This window comes from Tympanuchus pallidicinctus, unplaced genomic scaffold, assembly GCF_026119805.1.
Source record: "Tympanuchus pallidicinctus isolate F22 unplaced genomic scaffold, pur_lepc_1.0 scaffold1, whole genome shotgun sequence".
NCBI lineage: Eukaryota > Metazoa > Chordata > Aves > Galliformes > Phasianidae > Tympanuchus > Tympanuchus pallidicinctus.
Window position 1 is genome coordinate 96,453,196 of NW_026294618.1, and position 20,466 is coordinate 96,473,661.

Consider the following 20,466-nt stretch of genomic DNA (forward strand, 5'->3'; position numbering starts at 1 on the left):
TCCCTCATTAGGCGGTAGTACTCAAGTAACTGGAAGTTCACACCTTATGATCTGTAGGGAAGAAGCTAAAGTGCTGAGAAAGCTTTAGGGTGCAGAGAAATTGCTGCTCTGTGTAGCTTAGAAAAAAAAAACAGGAAAAAAAACACACAAGCAAGATTTATGGGTGGTTCAAGTTCTGAGGCAATACCCTTTCTACATCTTTTTTGGCTCCTTCAATCTCATATTATTAGTTTAAGAGCTGCCAGGCACAGAGAGTAGTCCACCCAGCCCACCTGTGCTTTATTGAGTTAAAAAAAAAAAAAAAAAAAGAAAAAGGAAAAGCAAAGGATGTGTTTCATACTCCTCAGGATGTGCTCCTCACTGCAGAGCCAGCTCTGCTGCAGCCACAAGCACTTGCAGGACTGCAGCGTGCCAGCTGCAGCCATCCTACTGCCCTGCTTTCACCTTCTCACTGGCACTTTCTTATTTTGAGAGGTAAGGATTTGAATTTCTGTGGTAGTGTGTCTGGCACTTCTGGCAGGAGCCCTTTGACATGGAAAAAGGCTCATCTTTCAAATGCCTGTGGCACTTTCTGTGAAAGGTGATTTTTAAAAAGCCATTTTATTTTGCTTCCTGGCAGTGATATCAAAGGAACAATCAGTGCCTGATTTGGAGCCAACAATTTATTTCCATTATAATAAACAGAAAACAATGGCATGCTGCCTTATTAGTTATTCACTTTCCAAGTCAACAAACTCAGAGGGTTGGGATGAGATCTAACCAGAGTTATGCTTTGATGTTTTCAGTTTGGAGAATTGGTCTCCTAGCCAAAACGCTGAGTGATGCCAGTTCCCGGGGGAAGGAAGGAGGGACAGAAGGAAAGGAGAGTGCCTCTGAACGCTGAGGGCATGAGGTAACTACTAGAGGGGGTGAGAAATTGTCATGGTGGTGGTTGGGTATAAGAAGACATTGGAGTGTGATTTTGGTACAGGGATATCTTATGTAAGACATGACATTTGCAAAGAGCAGAGGCTGGGCTGATTTCAGCATTTTTTCTTTTTTACCACTGAGATCTAGTTTGTTACACACTCAGGGTCTGTTACTGTACTTCAGAAGAAAAGAGCCACTTGTGTGGTGTATGCAGTGTGTGTTGCAGAGGCTGACAGGCCCAAGCCAGATGCGCACAGCAGTTCTGGTACTCATCCTTTTCTCCCAGGAGCAAGACTGTGTCTTTTAGCATTGTCACAAAAATAGTGCTTTGTACGGACTGCTGCCGAGCAAGATGAATTTCTGTATTTGTCACTTGCCTGTGCTGTTTTAATAGTGATTTCATGTTGGTGCAGTATCTCAGGAGGGAAAACTCCTCAGTGGAAAAGTAGGAAGAAAAGTGTTTTGAAACATTGGAACAGAAGAATGGAAAACTATCTCACAAATAGCTCTTGTAGGTAAGGGGAAAGTGGAAGGCGAACATCTGCTGCTTTTCTTTATAGAAAAGTCTAATCAACTTTTTTTTCTTTTTTGGTGTCATAATGCCATCAAGCAGTAACAAACCAAAAACTCCCAATTGCCTTGAATACATTTCACCCATGTTCCTGGAACAGTCAAAATTTCTGTGTATTTTTTTTTTTTTAATATATATTTGTTAAACAAAGCAGAACACCCGAATGTGGTGCAAAGCGATTGATTATTCCTTGCTTATTAATCATTCCTCCTGTGGACAAGCCATGCTGACCTTTGGGATTATTTTCTGATAAATTTGCAAATGCATTAAAAATACATTTTTCTCCCATGTCATTGTGAACTGCCGGAGTAATTTATAGCAGCAACCAAGTAAATAGAGACAGCAGATTATTTGCTTTAGTGGAGAACTGCCTGAGTGTTGTAGGAAGACGCATACCTGCTTCTCACCTGTAGGTTGTTATTTTAAAGGAATTTAAGGGAAGTAGGGACTTCTTTTTTTAACCTGAAGAAATCACATTTTTTTTTAAAGCCAAAAGAAAACTTGCCATCCTTAGGAGGAGCAAGACAAGCTGCAGCCTGATTTAGAAAGGTATTGCACAACAATCATAAACCATTATCTATGAGGTAACCAAATACAGCATTGAAAAACAGGAATACCTGTTAGGAACAAATGTCTCCTCTGAGCAAAGATGTTTAGTAGTAGGTTTGTGGTTGTCAGACCGCCTTTTAATAGCCAAACCCATACATATCACGGAGAAGAGAGTCTGAAGCAGGTGATAAGGCACAAAGGATGATGTAACACTTCATTTGGTGACAAGAATCTGCACGATGATAACAGTTTTCAGACAGTGAAGTTATCATATGAGATGTGCACCTGAGAGAGTTTCTTCAGCTAGCACTTTTCAAAAGTATCTGCCTGTAATGACCTACAGTAGCCGTAAAAGCACTCCTTGCACAGGTCAATTATCAGTGCAGAATAGCACTTTCAAATCTTGTGTGAGCAGTTTCCTCTCCTTTGAACCCTCTCATTGCCAGATGCTCAGTCACAGTCTGGCTCTCATTCTTCCAGTTCTCCCATAAATGGAAGCAAATTTCCACCAGGAGCTTCCTTGGGGGCATAAGGAAATTAGAAAAAGAATAGTCCTGGAGTCCTCTCATGTAGCTAAAAGGCCTCCAGTCAGACACTGCAGCCAATTTCTCCTTCCTGTGGTCTGTTGCAACATGATCGGCTTTTTTTTCCTAGCCTAGAAATTCTGTCTTCGTGCTTTATTCCAGCTGATCTCCCTTCACTAGTGAGGCATTTGAAACCAAGCCTTGATCCTCCTACTCACAATAACCCAAGCAACCCAGAAATTGGGCTACACTTCATGCTCTTCTGCATTTTCATGCTTGCCTTCTGGATAGTTATAGGTGATGTTGAAATTCTTTCAGAGATGCATACTTATTCTCCTTTCTCTCCGCCAAGTTCTATTTCTCTTTTGCTCATCATTTTACCCCATCACCTGAGTCTTATTGATAGGCCCCAGATATTTCTCATGCAAGAAGTCCCTATGTTTGTAGCCATAAAGTCCCAGAGTGCATTGTCCTCCAGCATGAAGTCAACACAGGACAGTGATGGCTGTAACAAGCATGGATGCTACCTCCCCTCTTGTTAAATGAGTGTCATCCAGAAAGCCGTTACAGTGAGGGATCCCCAGCTTGAGCCATCACGTGGTGTGGAGGAGAAGATATCTAGCTAAATTAATGCCAGGAAAGAACAAGGTTGGTACGTTGTAGGGCAATAAAAGCCACCTCTAATGTCTTCTTGTTTGTTTGTCTTTTTATTTGTCCCTGCCATGTGTACAGCAAATATTCCCATTAATATGGAGTGTGAAAAGCCTCTGCTGAGATAGACACCAGTGCCTGACCTCTGAGATCTTGCAGATGAAAACAGGAAAAGGAGGTTCCTTCCACCCCACAGTCATGGAGGGCCTGGCAGCAAAGCTTTCTGGTGAGGGCCTCGGGGTCACACAGGCAAACTGCTGCAGAAATAGGAACTGAGAACAAGTCTTGTGTCTTTCACTTCGGTACGTCCTTTTGAGGCAGAGTCAGATCTTACTCCTATGAAATTGCACAGAAGGCACTGTAACTATTCTTACTGTGCATGGGCAAATGAGGGAGACATTGCCTCTTCTTCTTTCAGTCACATCAAATTTCCCTGAAATCTGTTTTATCTTACTGCCAGACAGAGCTTCTCAAATCTGCAGCCAGTGTTATTCAGTCAGGGCATGGGGGTGAAAGGCTCAGCATTAAACAGAGATTCCTTGGAGTATCTTTAAGATCTTGGATCACATAAAGCAGTCCCCTCTCATTAAAGAAAAAAAAAAGGGGGGATGGGGAGGGAAGGAAAAAAAGCACACAAACTTACCATTGTTGAGTGTTTCCTTAATAGAATCAGAAACAAATTTGTGACCTTGTGGCCCAGAGGTGGGAACACCATCTATAAACTTGCCCAGACATAGAAATGCATTCTGCCTGTCAGTAGGAGTTTGCCATTGAACATGTATATAAAAAAAGCTGGTGTTACATTAAGCTAACATTTTTTAAATGCCACAGCTCACTTTATATGCTGTAAACCTTGTTAACGTTGCTAACAAAAAAGTTAAAAACTCAAAGCTATAAAAATAGGAATGCCACTGCTAACTAAATAAATAGATGTGAGAACTGAATATTCTGATACAAGTTCTGGAACAGCCCACACGTCCAGGGAGGGAGAAAGAAAAAAACACAAACTTAAATTGCTGCTAATGTTGTAAAAGTTCCCTACAGTCAGCAAAATCATCTCCCATTGAGTGTTTGACTTAATTTCAAGTGGTTCTTGAGAATCCAAAACCATAGCTAGGATGAAGAGGACGGTCCTTTCTGAGGGCAGGGAAGGTGGCTGAGGGACTGTGCCCTCCCAGGAGCCTGGATGGGCACGGAGGGAGGGAGGGTCCCTTCTGCCTGACTCAACTACAGATTGCTAATGTTTCCTGCAAAACAGGCCACCTACGTACTCTGGCCTCTACTGTTGGCTGCAGATCCAAGTTAATAGACGCAGTTTGTGTCTGTTACATGCGATCTGGGCTGTATAGCAAATATTATTAACAGCATGGACTCTGTAGAGGTTCAAGGGCTGGAACTTCCTGGGATTACTTTTGGCAAATTTATACTCAAACTATATATACTTGGGGTTGTTTATTGATACCTCGTTTTAACTCTGTGATGTGAAAATTGAGAGCTGCTCCTAACGTTGAGCCAGCTAAATCAGTTCTGCATAGGCTCATCAATCTGCCTAGTGATTCATTTTGTCTTCTAGGCTTTGTTCGTGAAAAACAACCTTCTTTTCCTAGTTTACTTCCTCCAGGAAGTTATGAATGAAAGACCTGAAAAGATAGGATATTTACTCACATGATTGTTTACAGATTTTGGCAACACAGAAGAACACGTCTTATCTTTATGTACATACATCTAGTCAGAGATATATAGTGAAAACAAATGGGAGAGAGAAAGATTGAGCCAGAGATATTAATCCCACCTTTCTGCGAATGCACGTTATGGCTTTTTCCAAGAATATGTTCTGTAATGTTTTTTTTTTTTATCCACAATTCAATGTGTTATCAGACAGATGTGAAGCAAACTTGTGTTTACTTAAGTATTAGTTTCCTGATCCCAACACAAAACTTTATTTATGGAATTCATTGTGTTCTATAGATCAGCAGAAAAGAGAGGCAAATTGTGATCTGCATAGCATAATCCCACAAACAACAAACAGATCCTCCTCCCTAAAAGAGTCTGTAGGAAAATAGTTACATGGCAAACAGGAGGGTCAGGTTGAGGATCTTCCTTTGACTCAATGAGCATTATTACGGTGTTAAGAGATGTCAGGAAGGTATCTGGGATGAGATGCATTTGTAAGATTTGTCATACATCTTGTGATCATGTCCATAATTGTAAATAATGAGTTGGCAGTGCTTGATGCACTGTTAAAATGGGCATGAGAACAAGATGTACGAACTGCAGGCTGCTGTATGTGTCTGTCAAGCGCTTGCACAAGCACATGATCATATCTCTTTAAAACCAAACTGACTGCTTTGCTCTCTCTGTGGTTCTACATTTGAAACCATCTCCATATAAGTAAACTCAGGTAAGACTGTGCAGTTTTTGTTTTTCTTCACATATATATTTCCTTTTCCTTCCTGACATCAGAAAGGCCACCTCTGGTGTAGTTAGAATCCAGTGAGGTCTGAATGTTACTTCATAAAAAAAGTCAGTTCTGGCGGTGAGATTTAGGAGTTTTCATCAGAGTCCAGAAAGAACTGGAAGGAGCAAATGTGAATTCTGAGAATACATGTATGTTTGTGCTCGCTGTGTGGGGGCAATTTTTCTATCTAGGTCATTTCTAAATGAGACAAAATGCTCACTTTGTCAAGTCTTCAAAAGACTTCAGCTTTCAGCATCTTCCAGGGGATTACTAGATCAGAGAGCTAGTTTAGCTGCGTGTGGAGTAAAGACCTTGCTGGTTTTCAGCTGACTCTATGTGGCTTGGATTCTTTGTCTTTTGCAACTAACCGTAAGGACTTTTAAGTTTACATTCTCCTTTCTCCTTATGTTCTGCTACTTCATTTATTTTTTTTCTGTGGTGAGGGCTAGCAATTTACCTATCTTGCTTTTGTGTACTTTCGTTTTTCTCCCTCATTTAGGTCATTTTCATGCAGACCATTTGCCGCACTTCACAGTATTGTTCAGACATACCGAGCCTTTAACAAGGAGACTACAGAGCCAATAGTTCCAGCAGAGCATAACATAACTGAAGGAAAGAGCCTTTAGAGTCATGAGGAGGCTTTGTCACCAGTTCTTAGCAATGACTAAAGGAAAACAAAGCAACCCCTCCTTACACACGGCTACATTTCATTACATTTCCTGCTCAGCTCTTGATTGTCGTAGCCACCTATGGGTCAGAAATGAGGAACAGTTGGAGGATAGCATGAAGCAGTGTGCAAAGAGCTCTGTGCTCATTTTGTCTTAAATGTAGCCAAAAGGGAATATTTTAAAACCTCTGTAAATTTCTTCAACTTTCCTTCTCGATGACAGAAAAAAATACTTTGACACTATTGTGCGTCTTATGAAGAAAAAAGTAAACTTCAGGTCTCTAGCAAAGCCTAAATATTTTCAGGTGCTGGTTCTTTTTCTACATATTGAGATTACATGCATGATTAACAACTGATAAGTGATTAAATTGATTAATGACTGAAATTAATAGTCTAGGTGGTAAGAGGGAGATGATACATTAGGGCTATATACTCTAGGAATGAGCAAACACCTACGGACAACAGCAAAACCAAAACTAAACAGCTGTTTTGTATAACCCTCTTGAATTTCAATCAAATTTTATGAAATTGTTTGCTCTGGAACGACAGCTTGGTTATCTACAAGACCCAATATATTCTGCTCACGAGAGAATGAATGAATTTTCAAGGGATGCTGATTACAATTTGGTGAGAAGTTTTCCCTTCTAGTCCCTCCTTAATCTCAGTCCTGACAGCAGATTATTAAATTATATTTCCATGATGACATGTGGAGATACTGATTATTTTGCTCGAAGACCACACTCAAAATTGCACTGAAATTGGATGCTGTATGGGAACCATCATAATCAAGATTTCACCACTGAAGTCTAGTAACAATTTTGCAGAAGGTCATGTTGCATCTTGTCTAGGGCTTTCAAAATTAAAAATCTATTTATATATGAATTTTAAATCAAAGCACAAACATTCTGCTCTTTGATTTAAAGCACTTACGTTTTTCTCTTCACCTCAAACATGGACTGTGTTCAGTGTTCTCATTTAAATGTACACCAGCATAAGTCTTGGGAAAGATGCTTTCTTCAGCAACCAAATAGGCACTCTGTTCGTGCTGCTCAATATGTGACATAAGAGACCAGATGAGACATGAGAATTGCAGACTGCTGAATTGTTGGCACTGTAATCCCTCCCTAGAGAGAAGCCAAGGCAAGATGTGAGTCCTGAGCTTTTCCAGTGGTATGTGTTGCTGTAGACAGTCTTTTCATCTGAGTTCCCTCTCTTCTTTGCCTCAGGAGTTTTCCAGTTGGGTTAGGCAGTACCATGTATTTCTGCATGTATGGGGTTTCTCTCTGCAGATTTTTGCCTATTCAGGCTGCAGTGCTCATGTAAAATTTTTACAAAGAATAACGTCTGCTGTTAAATATCACAGGGCAAAAATCTAGGGAAAAAAGAGAGGAAATTCAGAATTTTTCCAGTGGATTTGTATCTAAGGAGCACTGACATCACTTACTAATTTTGCTTTTCAGATAAATATCATTCCAACTCCAGATGCAAGCCAGTTTGCAAGCAAGTTTGATGCTAAATGGGATTTTCTTGTGCATTGCAAAAAAGCCTGTGAAATGTCTGTGGTTATAAAACCAAGGTGCTTCATTTCATTTGGAAATTCTAAAGAGTGGCGTTCTGAATGTTCTCCAGGTGTTGCAGTCTTGAGTAACAATTCCACTAACTGTTAATTTATAGCACTCATTAGCCTGGAGGTAGCAGGGGAAAGGGCGGAGTCTGTCACCCTTCCTGTAGCTCAGTAGCATTTTTTGGCATGTAAGGATGCATCAGCAATGGCTTGAGTCCTACTCCGTCCTTGTAACATTGCAGGCTCTGGGTTGTTAGTTTTTCCAGTACAAATAATAGATGTAATCATGATGCTTGGATCTTTTCTGGGGAATTTTAGAAGCTTCGATCAAAATTTGCAGATATGAGCACCTTCAGCACTGCTTCACTCACTGCAGCAGAGAGTGAATCATTATCCTGGAATCTTCAGAAACTGGGTCTTCTGTCTTGATTACTTCCTCCATTCAAATACTCACACTTTACATTCTTTGGTGATAAATTTTCTTCTCATGCTTATAGTTTAGAAACCTGTAATAAAGTGATCTTGTCTGTAGTCCAGAGACATCCCTATTCCATGGAAACATTATGAAGAGCTCTTGTACTTAGGATTCATCTACTAATCATCTACTAATCATCTAGTTCATCTACTAATGTTGCTTTCTTCTCTATCAAGCTCATAGAATTTAGTATCTTCACAGCATACTGGATGGCAGATAGAAAATACCAAGGTACTTTTCTGATTCAGTGGATGTTCAGTTACTTAAATCCAATGATATGTTACATTAGCAGAAATATATACTTATATTTGTATGTGAATGTGTAGACATTGTGTTCAACAGAGGGGCTCTTTGGGTCAGTGGAGAGGAAAGCCTACTCTTTATACGTCTGGCAAACTTCCATGAGTGGCTCACCCTGACTGGATAAGATTTGTTATTTGTAGAGTGGTGGCTGCCTGGAGAAATGCTGTAGCAGCAAGCTTCGCCTGTGTGTCTAGCAGCAGCCTTTATTAATTGCAGCAGTGGGTGGAAAATGCATTAGCCTCATATATTACTACAGGGGGGTTGACAGCATCCATTCTCACAGGATTTCTATATGCTCCGTATTTCTACATGGAATAATCTTCAAACTCGTCTTTTTCCATTTTTTTTTTTCCTCTTGAGACATGGCCTGCAGCACCCTTATTTCCTGCATCTTTTGCCAGTGCAGGTAGGGGTTGGGAGAACTCTGCTACCTGCCCAAGGTTTTTCATGATGCCACAAGCTGGGGTGCCGGTTGCTTTTCAGCAGTCATTTAGCAGCTGCCCTTTTGGCTGGTTTCAGGAAAAAAGAAGGAAAGAGGAGAAAACGAGAATTACCAGGAAATTAAAAGGAAAATAACATTATTCTCCCTCGAATATTTGTGGTCGTTCCTATCCATTCTCTGTCTTACCTTCCATTGAGATATCTGGAAAAATCCCTCTGTTTTAGTGCTGCCTGAACAATTCTAGAAGTGACTTCTCACTGAAGACACAGGTAACAGCATAACCTGCCAGTGCCTTTCTTAAATAGCTGCCTATGTATGTCCTCAGCAGAAACGTTGGCAGCCAACATGTGCTAACATTTTCCTGGGTGCTGCCAATGTGAGTATGCAGGTGATACTTCAGTGGGTAGGGAGAGGTGGCGGAAGGAATAATGTAAAGAAATAATTCTGGCAGCCCTGGCTGACTGTGTCATGAAGTAAGTCTGCTGCTCCAGCACAGCTCATCTGGATGGATGGGAACCATCCTCAGAATAGCAAAGCTCAGCACTAACTTCCTCAGGAAAAAGTTGTTCATGCTGTGTACCTGTGAGGCATTTATATAGCATTACTCTGTGTAGTGCATCCTGCTGTCTGGCACTACTAGTAACAAGGAAATACTGACTTAGAAATGATCACGCCCTGCTGGTTTTGAAGGCAAAAATGTCCTCTGCCCTGTGCAAGCCTACAAATAGGGTGTTTTGATAAGTATAGCTGAGCCTCTATTGCCTTTGAAGACAAGGATCTGCATTTTTCATCATTATTTCTGAAAGCACCCTACAGGGAAACCACCAGAAGTCACAAAACATGCAAATCCAAAGAAACTTTGCCTCTGTTTTTGGCATCTCGTAAGTCTGTCACAAGCTGGTGACAACCAGCATTCTTCTGCAGGTATAGATGGAAACTTCTGTCTACCCACAACCTAAAAGGCTTCTAGATTTTCTTATTTGAGGGGGAAAATATGGAAGCTCCTAAGTCTTGGGAGAGAGCTTCAAAATAAATGTTTGAATCTTATCACTTCCTAAATTCCGGATGTGTCCTGTGAGGGCTCCTGTACATGGGGTGGTGAGTGACAGTAATAAGTCAGAGTAAATACATGCAAAATATGCTTAACTTGAAAACAAATCCTTGCACTACAGACGTTGGACTGTGATAAGAACAAATTTGGGAACACTGGTAAAGAAACCCCATGTTCATTTCAGCAAGCATTTGGGATGGCTTTCAAAACATTAGTTTGTAACTTGACCCTCCAAAGTAATATTTAACATTTCTACTTCCCGTGGTGCCATGTGCCATTTCTTAGCATAGGAAATTTGACTCTTATCTTCAGAGGCTTAATCAGGAATTTGGTTTAAGAGAAGCCTGTGCAGGTTCTCCTGCCAGCATTACTCTTTGTTTTACGAGTGCATGAGACGACCTATATGTCTTCATATGGGCTGTTTACAGCATGACTACAAAGATAAGTGGAACATGGTTAAAGCTGCTAAATTCCAGTATTCCCTCATTGCACAGGAAGTCATGAACTCTACTGAAGAAAATAAATTGGAAAGAAATGTGATATGTAGTACATCACCTCTCATAAGGGCATATGATAATTTCAAGAAATATTGTCCATTATGAGTTCCTACGGAACTGCCTCTGTTCATGAAAACTGAACTGAAATTTTGAGTCATTCTATAAATGCTACCTGAAACAAAATGTCTCCCTTTTAAATATTTATGTTTTGTCTCTTTTGGTTTCAGAGAAGTAAAAATTTTATTTCATGAAATTCAGACTTAATGCATGTTAAAAAAAAGGCTAACAAAAAGAAACACTCCTCTGAACTGACTTTTTTTTTTTTTTTTTTTTTTTAGCATTTCTCTCCTCCGGTTCTGGGAGAGGAAATTCTGCAAACCAAATGTGAACTCAGGAAAGGGAGGTACTAGCAAACTTGCTGTGCCAAAGGCAAACACAAAAGGTAAAATATAGCATCATCCAGAAGACTCCCCTTGGTCACACGTCTTCACTGAAAGCCAAAGCTCTCATCTAGATCATGGGTGTTTAATGTAGTGCAGAACTCTGTTACCAAAGAACAAAAATTACTGAGAGTTTTTACAGATGAGCCTTTTAAAAAGCAGCTAATATGAAATGTTCTTTTTGTATCAAAGCATCAATGGGTGGGGTGCTTCCTTTGCGTTTTCACAGATAAAGTATTTGTTTCTTACAGTGACTCACTCAGAGATTAGCATTTAAAGAACTGAGCCAAGGTGGAAGATTTTTTCCTGCCTTCTCTAATTCGTCTGCTAAACATGTTTACTTCTGGACAGCTTACATATTGAGTAGCAGTTATTGTACATTATTACTATATTTTGCCTTTTCTTTTCCTTTTTCTTTTTTTTTTTTTTTCTTTTTTGATGTTGTTTTGTGAGATTATTTTGCAGCTCAGCCTCTGGAAAGTGATTAAAAGACTGAAGTGACACCTAGTGCCCTGTTAAGTTGCTAAATCCTGCAATAGCATCTGGAAATGATATCTTCTTTTTAGGTGGATTCTTGGAAGAGAATTTAACTGTGATTCCCCCATTAACTTCCTTTCCAGTCTTATCTTCCCTTCTTCAAGAGCTGACAGGGAAAAATAAAGATGGGGTATGGGACAATTGATATGAAGCCTGTGTACGTGTAAATCTAAGTTACTGCATAGAAAAGCAAGAAAAACAAAGTTGGAACAGCACTGGGATTTATGTGATAGGAAACTTGGAAGGTTTTTGTTCCACCCCACACTTGAAGCACATAACGAGAAAATTGCAGTTGGTGAGAATCTTGATATGGGCAATGAAAAGCGGTGAGGTACAGCTCAGTTCTAGGGGTGAGGATTGAAAAGGTAGGGAATAATTTTGCTGCTTTGAAAGGCCTTAATTTAACTCATTAACAACCTACAAACAACAGCTACAGCATGGTCAACTTAGAGACAAAAGGCTTCAAAAGGAGTTAATTTTATACAAAATATGACAAAATAACACTTGCATGTTTATACTTAAGAGTTAGTAGTTAAATTTTGCCAGCACGTTTTATGTGGATTAGGATAATGATTTCTGCAAGACTGTTACAATCTAGCTGGGAAAAACAGTGCTTCTCACGTGAGAAGGTTTATGCAATTGAAAATGCCTGGAAAAATTGTTGGTTGTAGATAAAGTTATTTGGTTATTTGGGCTAGTTAAGAAAAGGCTTAATAAATCACATTCTCTTTGCAAAATCTTGTTTGCTGTACACTGAACCCACACAAAAGGTAGAACAGCTGATGTGGCTGGAAGCCATTTGGATCCCACCTCTGAAACTGTGTTAAGGATTGATATCTGAAACAGAAAACATATGGCTTTGTATCAGGATGTAGGGCAGCAGCTTTCTGATCACAATGGAGGAAGTTGGGGTGTAACAGTGTTTGAGTATCTTCTCATGGTATTGCAGGGAACAGTGCCAGCTTGTTTTAACTTCTCACTTGATCTAAACGGTTCTTCAGCCTTATGACTTCATTGTCTTACTACAGGGACAGTAAAATCCCAAACATGCAGATCCCAGTATTAGCACAGCCAAACTCCATGTAAAAAAAAAACTCAGTAAATCAGCCTCACTGCAGCCAAACCACATGTAAAAGCAAGCTGTGAAACAGACTCAACACTGCCAAACCACATGTAAAAGCATGCTGAAAACCACCCTCCGCATAACCAAATGATGTATAAATTGGTGACAAACAACAGTCAAGGAGGGCTGCATGTTTATTGGAACAACTCAAGGCTGTGGAGAATGCCTCACACCACTCACCTTATCTCCTACCTTATGCCCAAGCAACTCCATCTTACAATGCACTCTCAAGGCTGGAGTTACCAGGTAGGAGAAATGGCTCCAGCAGGAATGAATACAGCACAGTGGATTGGAGAACAATCTGCTACATATTTTAAAGGAGTGAGCAAATAATCAAGCCCAGAAAGAGCAGAGGGATAATTGGTTTTGTCTAATTCAGACAGAACTGATATTGTTGAGTTATTGCCTCTCTTACACTGTTATCCTTCCTGACTACAGAATCAGTCAGTCAAGAGACTGAACGAAGCATCTGGCTTTTGTGTTTCATCTTTCCAGCTAGAAGTGATTGAGATACAATTAAAATCCCTTTTTCAATTTTAATATGCCATCTTAGAAATTTTTATTAGAAGAGAGGGAGAATTGTATGAGTTGGGCTACCAATTTACTGGTGCTTCACAACCTGAAACATGGAGGGCTCTAAAGGGCTTTGTGACACATTTTTTGTATTATTATTGCAGTTTGTTTCTTTTTTTTTTTTTTTTTTTGTGAAAAAGCATTTTGGGGTTTTACAGCCTTTTTCTCACAATTGGTCCCAAAGCACCTCACAAGGGAGCTCAGTATCATTGCCTCCATTGTACAGCCATAAAAGCTGTAACAGGAAGACATGCAGTGACTTGCTCCACATTGTGTGGGAGGTCAGTGGCAGACCTTGGTGTAGAACCACATCTTCTGAGCCCACGTTTCTACCTGTTCAGTATTTCTCTTAGTTATCCAGAGCAGACTTGTGTCAGAAAAGGTTGTTAACAGAAGCTGGTAGAAATGCATTTAAGGGTGTGCTCAACCGGCAGGAGTTAGTTTTGCTTTCGTCTCGCACTGTTTTGTTTCAACATGTTGTTGTTTAATATGCCATTAGGGAGTTTGGGAACTGACTTCTGCGGGATAATCCAGGATTCCCGGCCTTTGACACACAGTGTGCCTGTTGAAATCAGGGTCACAGCTTCTCCAGGTGTAAAGCAGAAGACATTTCAGAGTATACGTAGTGAGAATTTAGCAAGGGGACCAAACTCGCATTCAAAATAAGGGCGGGCATTAATCTTTTAAAATCCTACTTACTTTTAAAATTCAAATTATTTAATTAATTTGTTTTTCTTTATCCGTTTCCAGCTGAGCAGCCTGCCAAGATGTCAATACACATTTTACTGAGTTCTCTAAATGCAATATCAGACAACTTGTTTTTCTCTTATTCATTCCAGGCTCACCTCTGCAGCTGTACCCGACTGAACAATGCCAGCTAATAGAGGAGCACGGTGCCAGCCTCATACAGAGTGGTACGGGGTCAAGGCAAGGTGTGTGGCTTCTCGCCCACTGCATGGCTGATATTTGCCCCGCTCTAGTCACAAATGGTAGCTGTTACCAGGTGAAAAGAGGGATCAAGAGCAAGGCTTTAAGCGTGTTTTACTATGGAAAAAGGCCACAGGTTCAGGCCTGTGAACAGCTGACAGGATAACTCTGCCCTTAGGTTCCCAGCTTATGCTACTCAGCTCATTAGGTCCCTCTTTCACTCCCTAGTGCCCCGACCAAAATAGCAGCAACCACATCATCAGCCAGTGTTACCTGGGTGTCTTCCCCGGGGCAACATCAGCCCACGTGGAAAGGAGGATGTGAGCATGATGGGGTCAGCTCTCCACACTGCATCTGTCCTCATGGGAGGAACTGAGCATCTCATTGTCATTGGAAGGAACTGGCATTTCAAAGCAAAGCAGGAACTCCCTGAAATATGGTAAAATGCTTTGGATTGTCTCTAAGAAGTAGCAGCTAGTGTATTTAAGATTAACATGACAAACTCGACTCACAGTTTTCTCAGGGTTACATTGATGATAGCAAAAATGCTCAAAGCAATATATAGAGTAAAATAGCCCCACATCTCAGAAGCGATCTTGTAAAACCCAGTGACATTACAATCACAGCATAGCAATGTGTCTGACTAAAAGAGAAGAAATAGAATGGGGCAACAAGTGAGGGAGGGGAATCACTGCTGTACACCATGGAGATCCAGGGTAAAATCCTGAATGTCAATTTTGCTACTGACTTGAATTGTTAAAAAAATTTCAAAGAGCAAAAGTAAATGAATGAATGAAAATATGTAAATGAAAGATTTTTTTTTTTTAATCAGTGATTAGGCATTTGTATTCCGTTCATTGCTTTTTTTCTATTTTGCTGCTCTTTCTTATGTCTGTCTTTATGTTTTTGCATCTCATTATTTGATGTACTTTAACAAAATACGTGAACTTAGGAATAAAAAGCCAAACAAAGCCCACGTTTGCTCATGCCAAATCTTATCTTTATAAGATAGAAGGTTAATAATGTACGCAGCCACAGTGCGGTTAAAAATAATCCTTCAGTCTGTGAAAATTATACTTTATAATCGGCTTTTAACTAGCTCCACCACCACCAAATCCACTTGTAGATGTATATTCTACTTTAAAAAGCTAGAGACTCTGCAGATCATGAGGCAGATTCATATCTCCCAGAATGCTTGTTGCTTCAATACTCAATCAAACCTCTGTGGATAGAATTTGTTTTACCCACTTGAAATGCAGTGGGAAAATCTTTCCTGGATTTCAGCAAACGCCCCAAGCCAGGGACTGATTTGGCAAGGTCAGATTGAAAACATCTCTCCACACTTACTTAGGGCAAGGCACAGCTCAAACCCTGCTTTGTCCAGCTGTCAGAAGCGTGAAGTGGGAAGTTAGTTCAGCCTCAAAGACATAGAGATTGATCAACTTGAAATATACCCATCAGAGCTTGGAAGCTGAGGTGTCTCGGGATCCTTCTCTCTAGGCTTTTCAGCAACCATCCCTGCCAGAAATACAACAAGCACCCATTCTTTTCTTAGCCCCTTTGGTATCTAGGAAGACTTGGTTTGACAGCTCTGGCTTCTGGATTCTTGTTACAGCGTCCCACTTCTGCTTGTATGCTCTTGAGATAGGAGTCAGTGGGGGCAGGATCTGTCAAATGCACAGACACTGGTAGAAGTGGGTTCATAAATGCTTCAGCGGGAGCTGGGAATGAATATTTAATTGAACTGCTCTACCCCCTTAGGAGTCCAGGAGACAAAACACATGAGGATTACTTAGGACTTCAGAGCCAGATAACTTAGGATTTCAGAGCCACAGTGTCTGTAAAAGAGACTTTTGTCATGCCCTGCTTGCCTTGAATAGACTCTGGAATCAAATCTGTGACTGTCTTCAGATCCTCCATGGTGGGAAGGAAATCTAAAACAGAAGTAGCACAGCCTGAGCTTCTCTTCTTGGGCAAGAGTCAGTCTCCTGATGTGTGAGTTGAAAAGATGAGCTGAGAACAAAATAAAGAGAAAAATCCATAGAAACCTGTTTGCAGACAATTTTCTGACTAGCTACAGGTGGCTAACAAAATGAGACAAAATACCCTTTTCCATTTAGCCCCTTTGAAAGCCTGCAAGTACCAGCAGGGTTTAGCCCGCTATTTAAATGGGAGGAGAGGGTCACTGAATTTGTTCCTCTACAATCAGGCAGAAGAACAGAGAAAGTACCAAAAAAAAAGCTGGTTACGAGTTTCCTTCCCAGTTTAAAATAATCCTAACCTCATCAGTGACCTTGATACAGAGAATTTCTTTCACTTTAAGCCCTTCAATTTCTCAGCCAGTCATTAATCCTTAGGATATGCCCTTTGCCTTCATCCTTATTGGACAATCCAACCTATTTCTGGGCTGCCTTTGGGGCAGAAAACCTCAAAATATTAGCTGTCAGGAAAAGTGGATGAATTTGTTTCCAGAAGGGAAGATACTGAAGTTAAAAAGCAGTGCTTATGTAAAACACTGACTCTAATTATTCTTGCTTCTGTTTTAATCTTTCATATTGTTTCATACAGAATTATCACATTTCCAGAAATATTTAATGACTCCATTCTTATTCTTGAACGACTTAATATCTAAGTCTCCAACTTTATTCTGGGTGCTCCTGAAAACAATTGAACCCCATACTATGAATTCCTTGGAGATTGCTTTATTTTGTGTGACTTACCAACACGTGTTCTGGAAAGATCATCTCTGGACCCATGAGAGATAGGAGAAGGCTTGAAAGTGGCACTTTATTCTGATATTTTATAGTATTCCCCAGTGGTATGTTTGCTGCAGTTGGAGAAAAAAAAAAAAAAAAGAGAGAAAAAGAAGAAGAAGTAGTGAAGAAATATACATAAATCAAAGCAGCTAATCAGAACAAAATGCTGATTTCTGTCTCCTGATCTGTTTCTTTTTGGATTGAGTATAGTTGCTGATATGTATGCTGGTCTTCTAATCCTTTAATGGGGGCACAGGCTTTTGAAGACTCCCTCTCAGAGGTGTTATTACCAAATATATGCTTCTAATTTAACTTCTCATGCCATATTACAGTAGCCTGAAGCAATTGTAGGTGTTGGGTTTGTGAGAAAAGCCCAATGTTGATGTTTATCAGATGACCTTTTAAAGGGTAATGTGGAGGTTATCCATTGGCATAATTAAAACCATGTGTAGATCACTTTTCCCAGGCCTTTCTTACTAGTTTTCAAAATCCCATCTATTTTTACCCAAATTCAGTCAGGTACCTTTCATCTCTGCTTTGTTTATGGGCATTACAGAATGAGACTGAAAGTGTTTGTTCTTTTGGAGTAATTTCTATTTGAAACATCAAAAAAGCTTGAATGCATAAATAAATCATCAGCACATTGCTATTGCAGTACCAACACACTTTCCTCTGTTTTTGAACATTTCAGATGTATGTAGCTGTTTATTCTTCTCCTCTCGGTCGTCCCTCCTTACAAGCTTTTCTTGAAACCCTACAGAGAGAAATGGACTTCCTTCTATGAAGTTCAGCTCTTAGTGCTGAACATAGGCACCAAAAGCCAAGGTGGTTCAGACAAGCAGACCTTGAGCTCAGTTTCCCTTGTCAGAGGTATAACATAGGGATTTGGTGCTGTGTGTTCAGGCAATGACACTGCAATGATGTATTGCTACCAAGCTGCTGATATCTGGGACTTTGGTTGAGTCCATGATCCCTGTTACAGAAGAGAAGGGTAGAAGACAGACCTGCTCCAATGCTGTGCACCTGAGATCATCTCTTTTGCTGCTTTGGAAGTCCAGAATTTCCCTGACAGTTCATGGCCATGGCCTTGGTAAAGTCCTTTCTAAAGACCAGCCAATAGTGTTTCCTGCATGTGTTATAAATAAGTATTCTTTTCTTTCAAAAAAGTTATTTGTGTCTTTCAGCCTTTGCACCATTAGCAGGCGTTGAAGAAAGATAATATGGTAGGCTTTACTGCAAAGTAGAATTAAATACATTGATATAAAGACCAATACAGTGCTTAGATGTTGACTAAGGCTTTACTCACAGTAGCTCTGACCTCTTCTTGAAGATGACATAATGCAAGTACCTTATGAAGTCTCTATATGTGAAGACTAGGCATTAAAGGACTTTTTCAGCAGATCAGGACTTTCTTACTTGTGTTCATATAAATAGTTCTTATGATGCAATATGCTGAAGTAAGTTCACAGTATGAATTGTCTGAAACAATTGCATTTCCATGCAGTTAACGTTGAGCACAAGGTTATATTTTGAGTTTTTGGTACTCCAAAGTTGAAGTTCATTACTGGGAAAACTTACTGGTCCCGTAGTGCTGAGACAAGTTTAAGAGGTACAGGGAAGCATGAAGTGAAGGGACATAGACCCAAAGTTTATATATGTTTTGCCATCAAAAAGAAACCAGAGGAGTAGCAGTATGTGGTAATACAAAAAAAGCTACTAATGCAGAGATTTTCTTTCCTGTTGACTTGTGATGTTTTGTCTAAGACACATTTTAAAGCTTGGCTTATGTGACAGTATGCTGTAGTTAGACTAATTACTATGTTTTTACGATTCATGCTAAAATGCTGATCCTGTATCAAAATATGGGGACTTCACAGCTCAATTCCACTTGAAATAATATGTCTTCATATCAGTATATGAAGCGCTTGTTTTCCTGGAGTTAGGATACCTCTGAAGGTGCTAACAGGCTGTAATGATCCTGCTCAGCCCTGTCAGGGCTCTCCAAACCTGCCTACATCCCAGAGCTCCATTGTCACCCAGGACCATCTCATCAACACACGCCTTTTCAGTACTGCCCACTGTCAAGCATCAGGCTCAGGATAAGGAGGGCTCAATTCAGTCAATCTTCTGTATGTTAGGCAGTGTTCTAGCAGCTCCCATAAAGCCCTGACCATGGTAAATGCAAAATAATAACCTCTTTACCCTTCTTTTCTTGTAAAGTAAAGCAAGTGGCACAGCTGGCACATCCTGTAGGTGGAGAACACGCACATAAGCAGTCACCACCATACAGCCAACATGCTCTTACACGTTAAGCCACAGGAATTTGATTATGAGGCAGACCTTTTCATCAGCTCCTACTGCAGAGACAAAATGCTGTCCTGCTGAAGTCAGAGGCAAAGCTCTGGTTGTTACACAGCCAACATCTCGTCCTTCTGCTTACTGCTCTCGGAGTCAGCAAGCCTGGTGCAGGGGATGCAGTCTGTGGCCTGGCTGTTGTAGAGGAATAGGAAGCTTTGGTATTTTGGGGGACTTTGAGACAGCATAATAACCATGGATGCCAGCAGTCATTTTTTGCATTTACCACTGCAGTCATAATAACTTCTTATCCTTGAAAGTATTACATTGGTACTGGGCAGATTTTGTAGTTCTCGATGATATTTGGATAGTATGGGAAGGGTTTATCCATAAATTTTAGTGATAACTGTTGTGAATAATGCTATCTACCTAGTTACTCTGCTCTCCCTGCTTTTCTTCTCCAGTAGCTTGCAAAAACAGTCAACATCAAACTTAGGGCAGATTTAGCAAGGGGATTTTGGACTTCTTAACATCAACGGCAGCTTTGAAAAACTCAATCTTAGCAAACAGCAGCTAATAATGATAACAATAATAGAGATAAGTCAATTCATGTCTCCCCACCTAAAATATTTACATAATGAATTAGTTAATTGTATTTTATCTGCTTCTGATGGGTGGGTTGTTAGCCTTCACATTGCAGCAGCCCTAGGGAGCTCTTGGGCACTCTAATGCCAAGAATACGTGCTATTTCATATTCTGTTATTTGCTTTGAGTTTAAGGTAGTGCTAGGAAATTCCCAGCAAACAGCTGTACCCAGCTTCACAATGAGCAAGTCTTTTCAGTGATTGAACATCTCTCATTAAAGGAGTAAAAAAAATCCCTCTATCTGCTTTTTGTAGTTCAGTCATTTACCATGTATATAGATAGACGCCTTAAAAAAATACAAATGTTAGAGCATGCAATAAGTAATTCCTGTGTTATTTCATCTATCTAATTAGACCTAAAAATAGCCTGTGGGAAGGAGGACCAGAAACCTTGAGTGTCTGAAGCAATTTGCATCAATTATTTCCCAAGTTACCAGTCACAAGTGAAAGCCCTTGCCTGAGTGCCTCCATTAGCCAGGTGTCAGAGCTCTTTCTGTTTTCATTTCAGGT

General features: G+C 40.2%; 1 long non-coding RNA gene across 1 annotated transcript; it reads left to right on the forward strand.

The window, feature by feature from the left end:
* The first annotated feature begins 377 nt into the window (after positions 1–377).
* On the forward strand, positions 378–14,256 carry LOC128083829 (uncharacterized). Its single transcript, XR_008208202.1, has 4 exons — positions 378–474; positions 786–892; positions 11,000–11,103; positions 14,174–14,256. It is a non-coding gene; the product is annotated as an uncharacterized LOC128083829 (long non-coding RNA).
* The last annotated feature ends 6,210 nt before the right edge of the window (positions 14,257–20,466 follow it).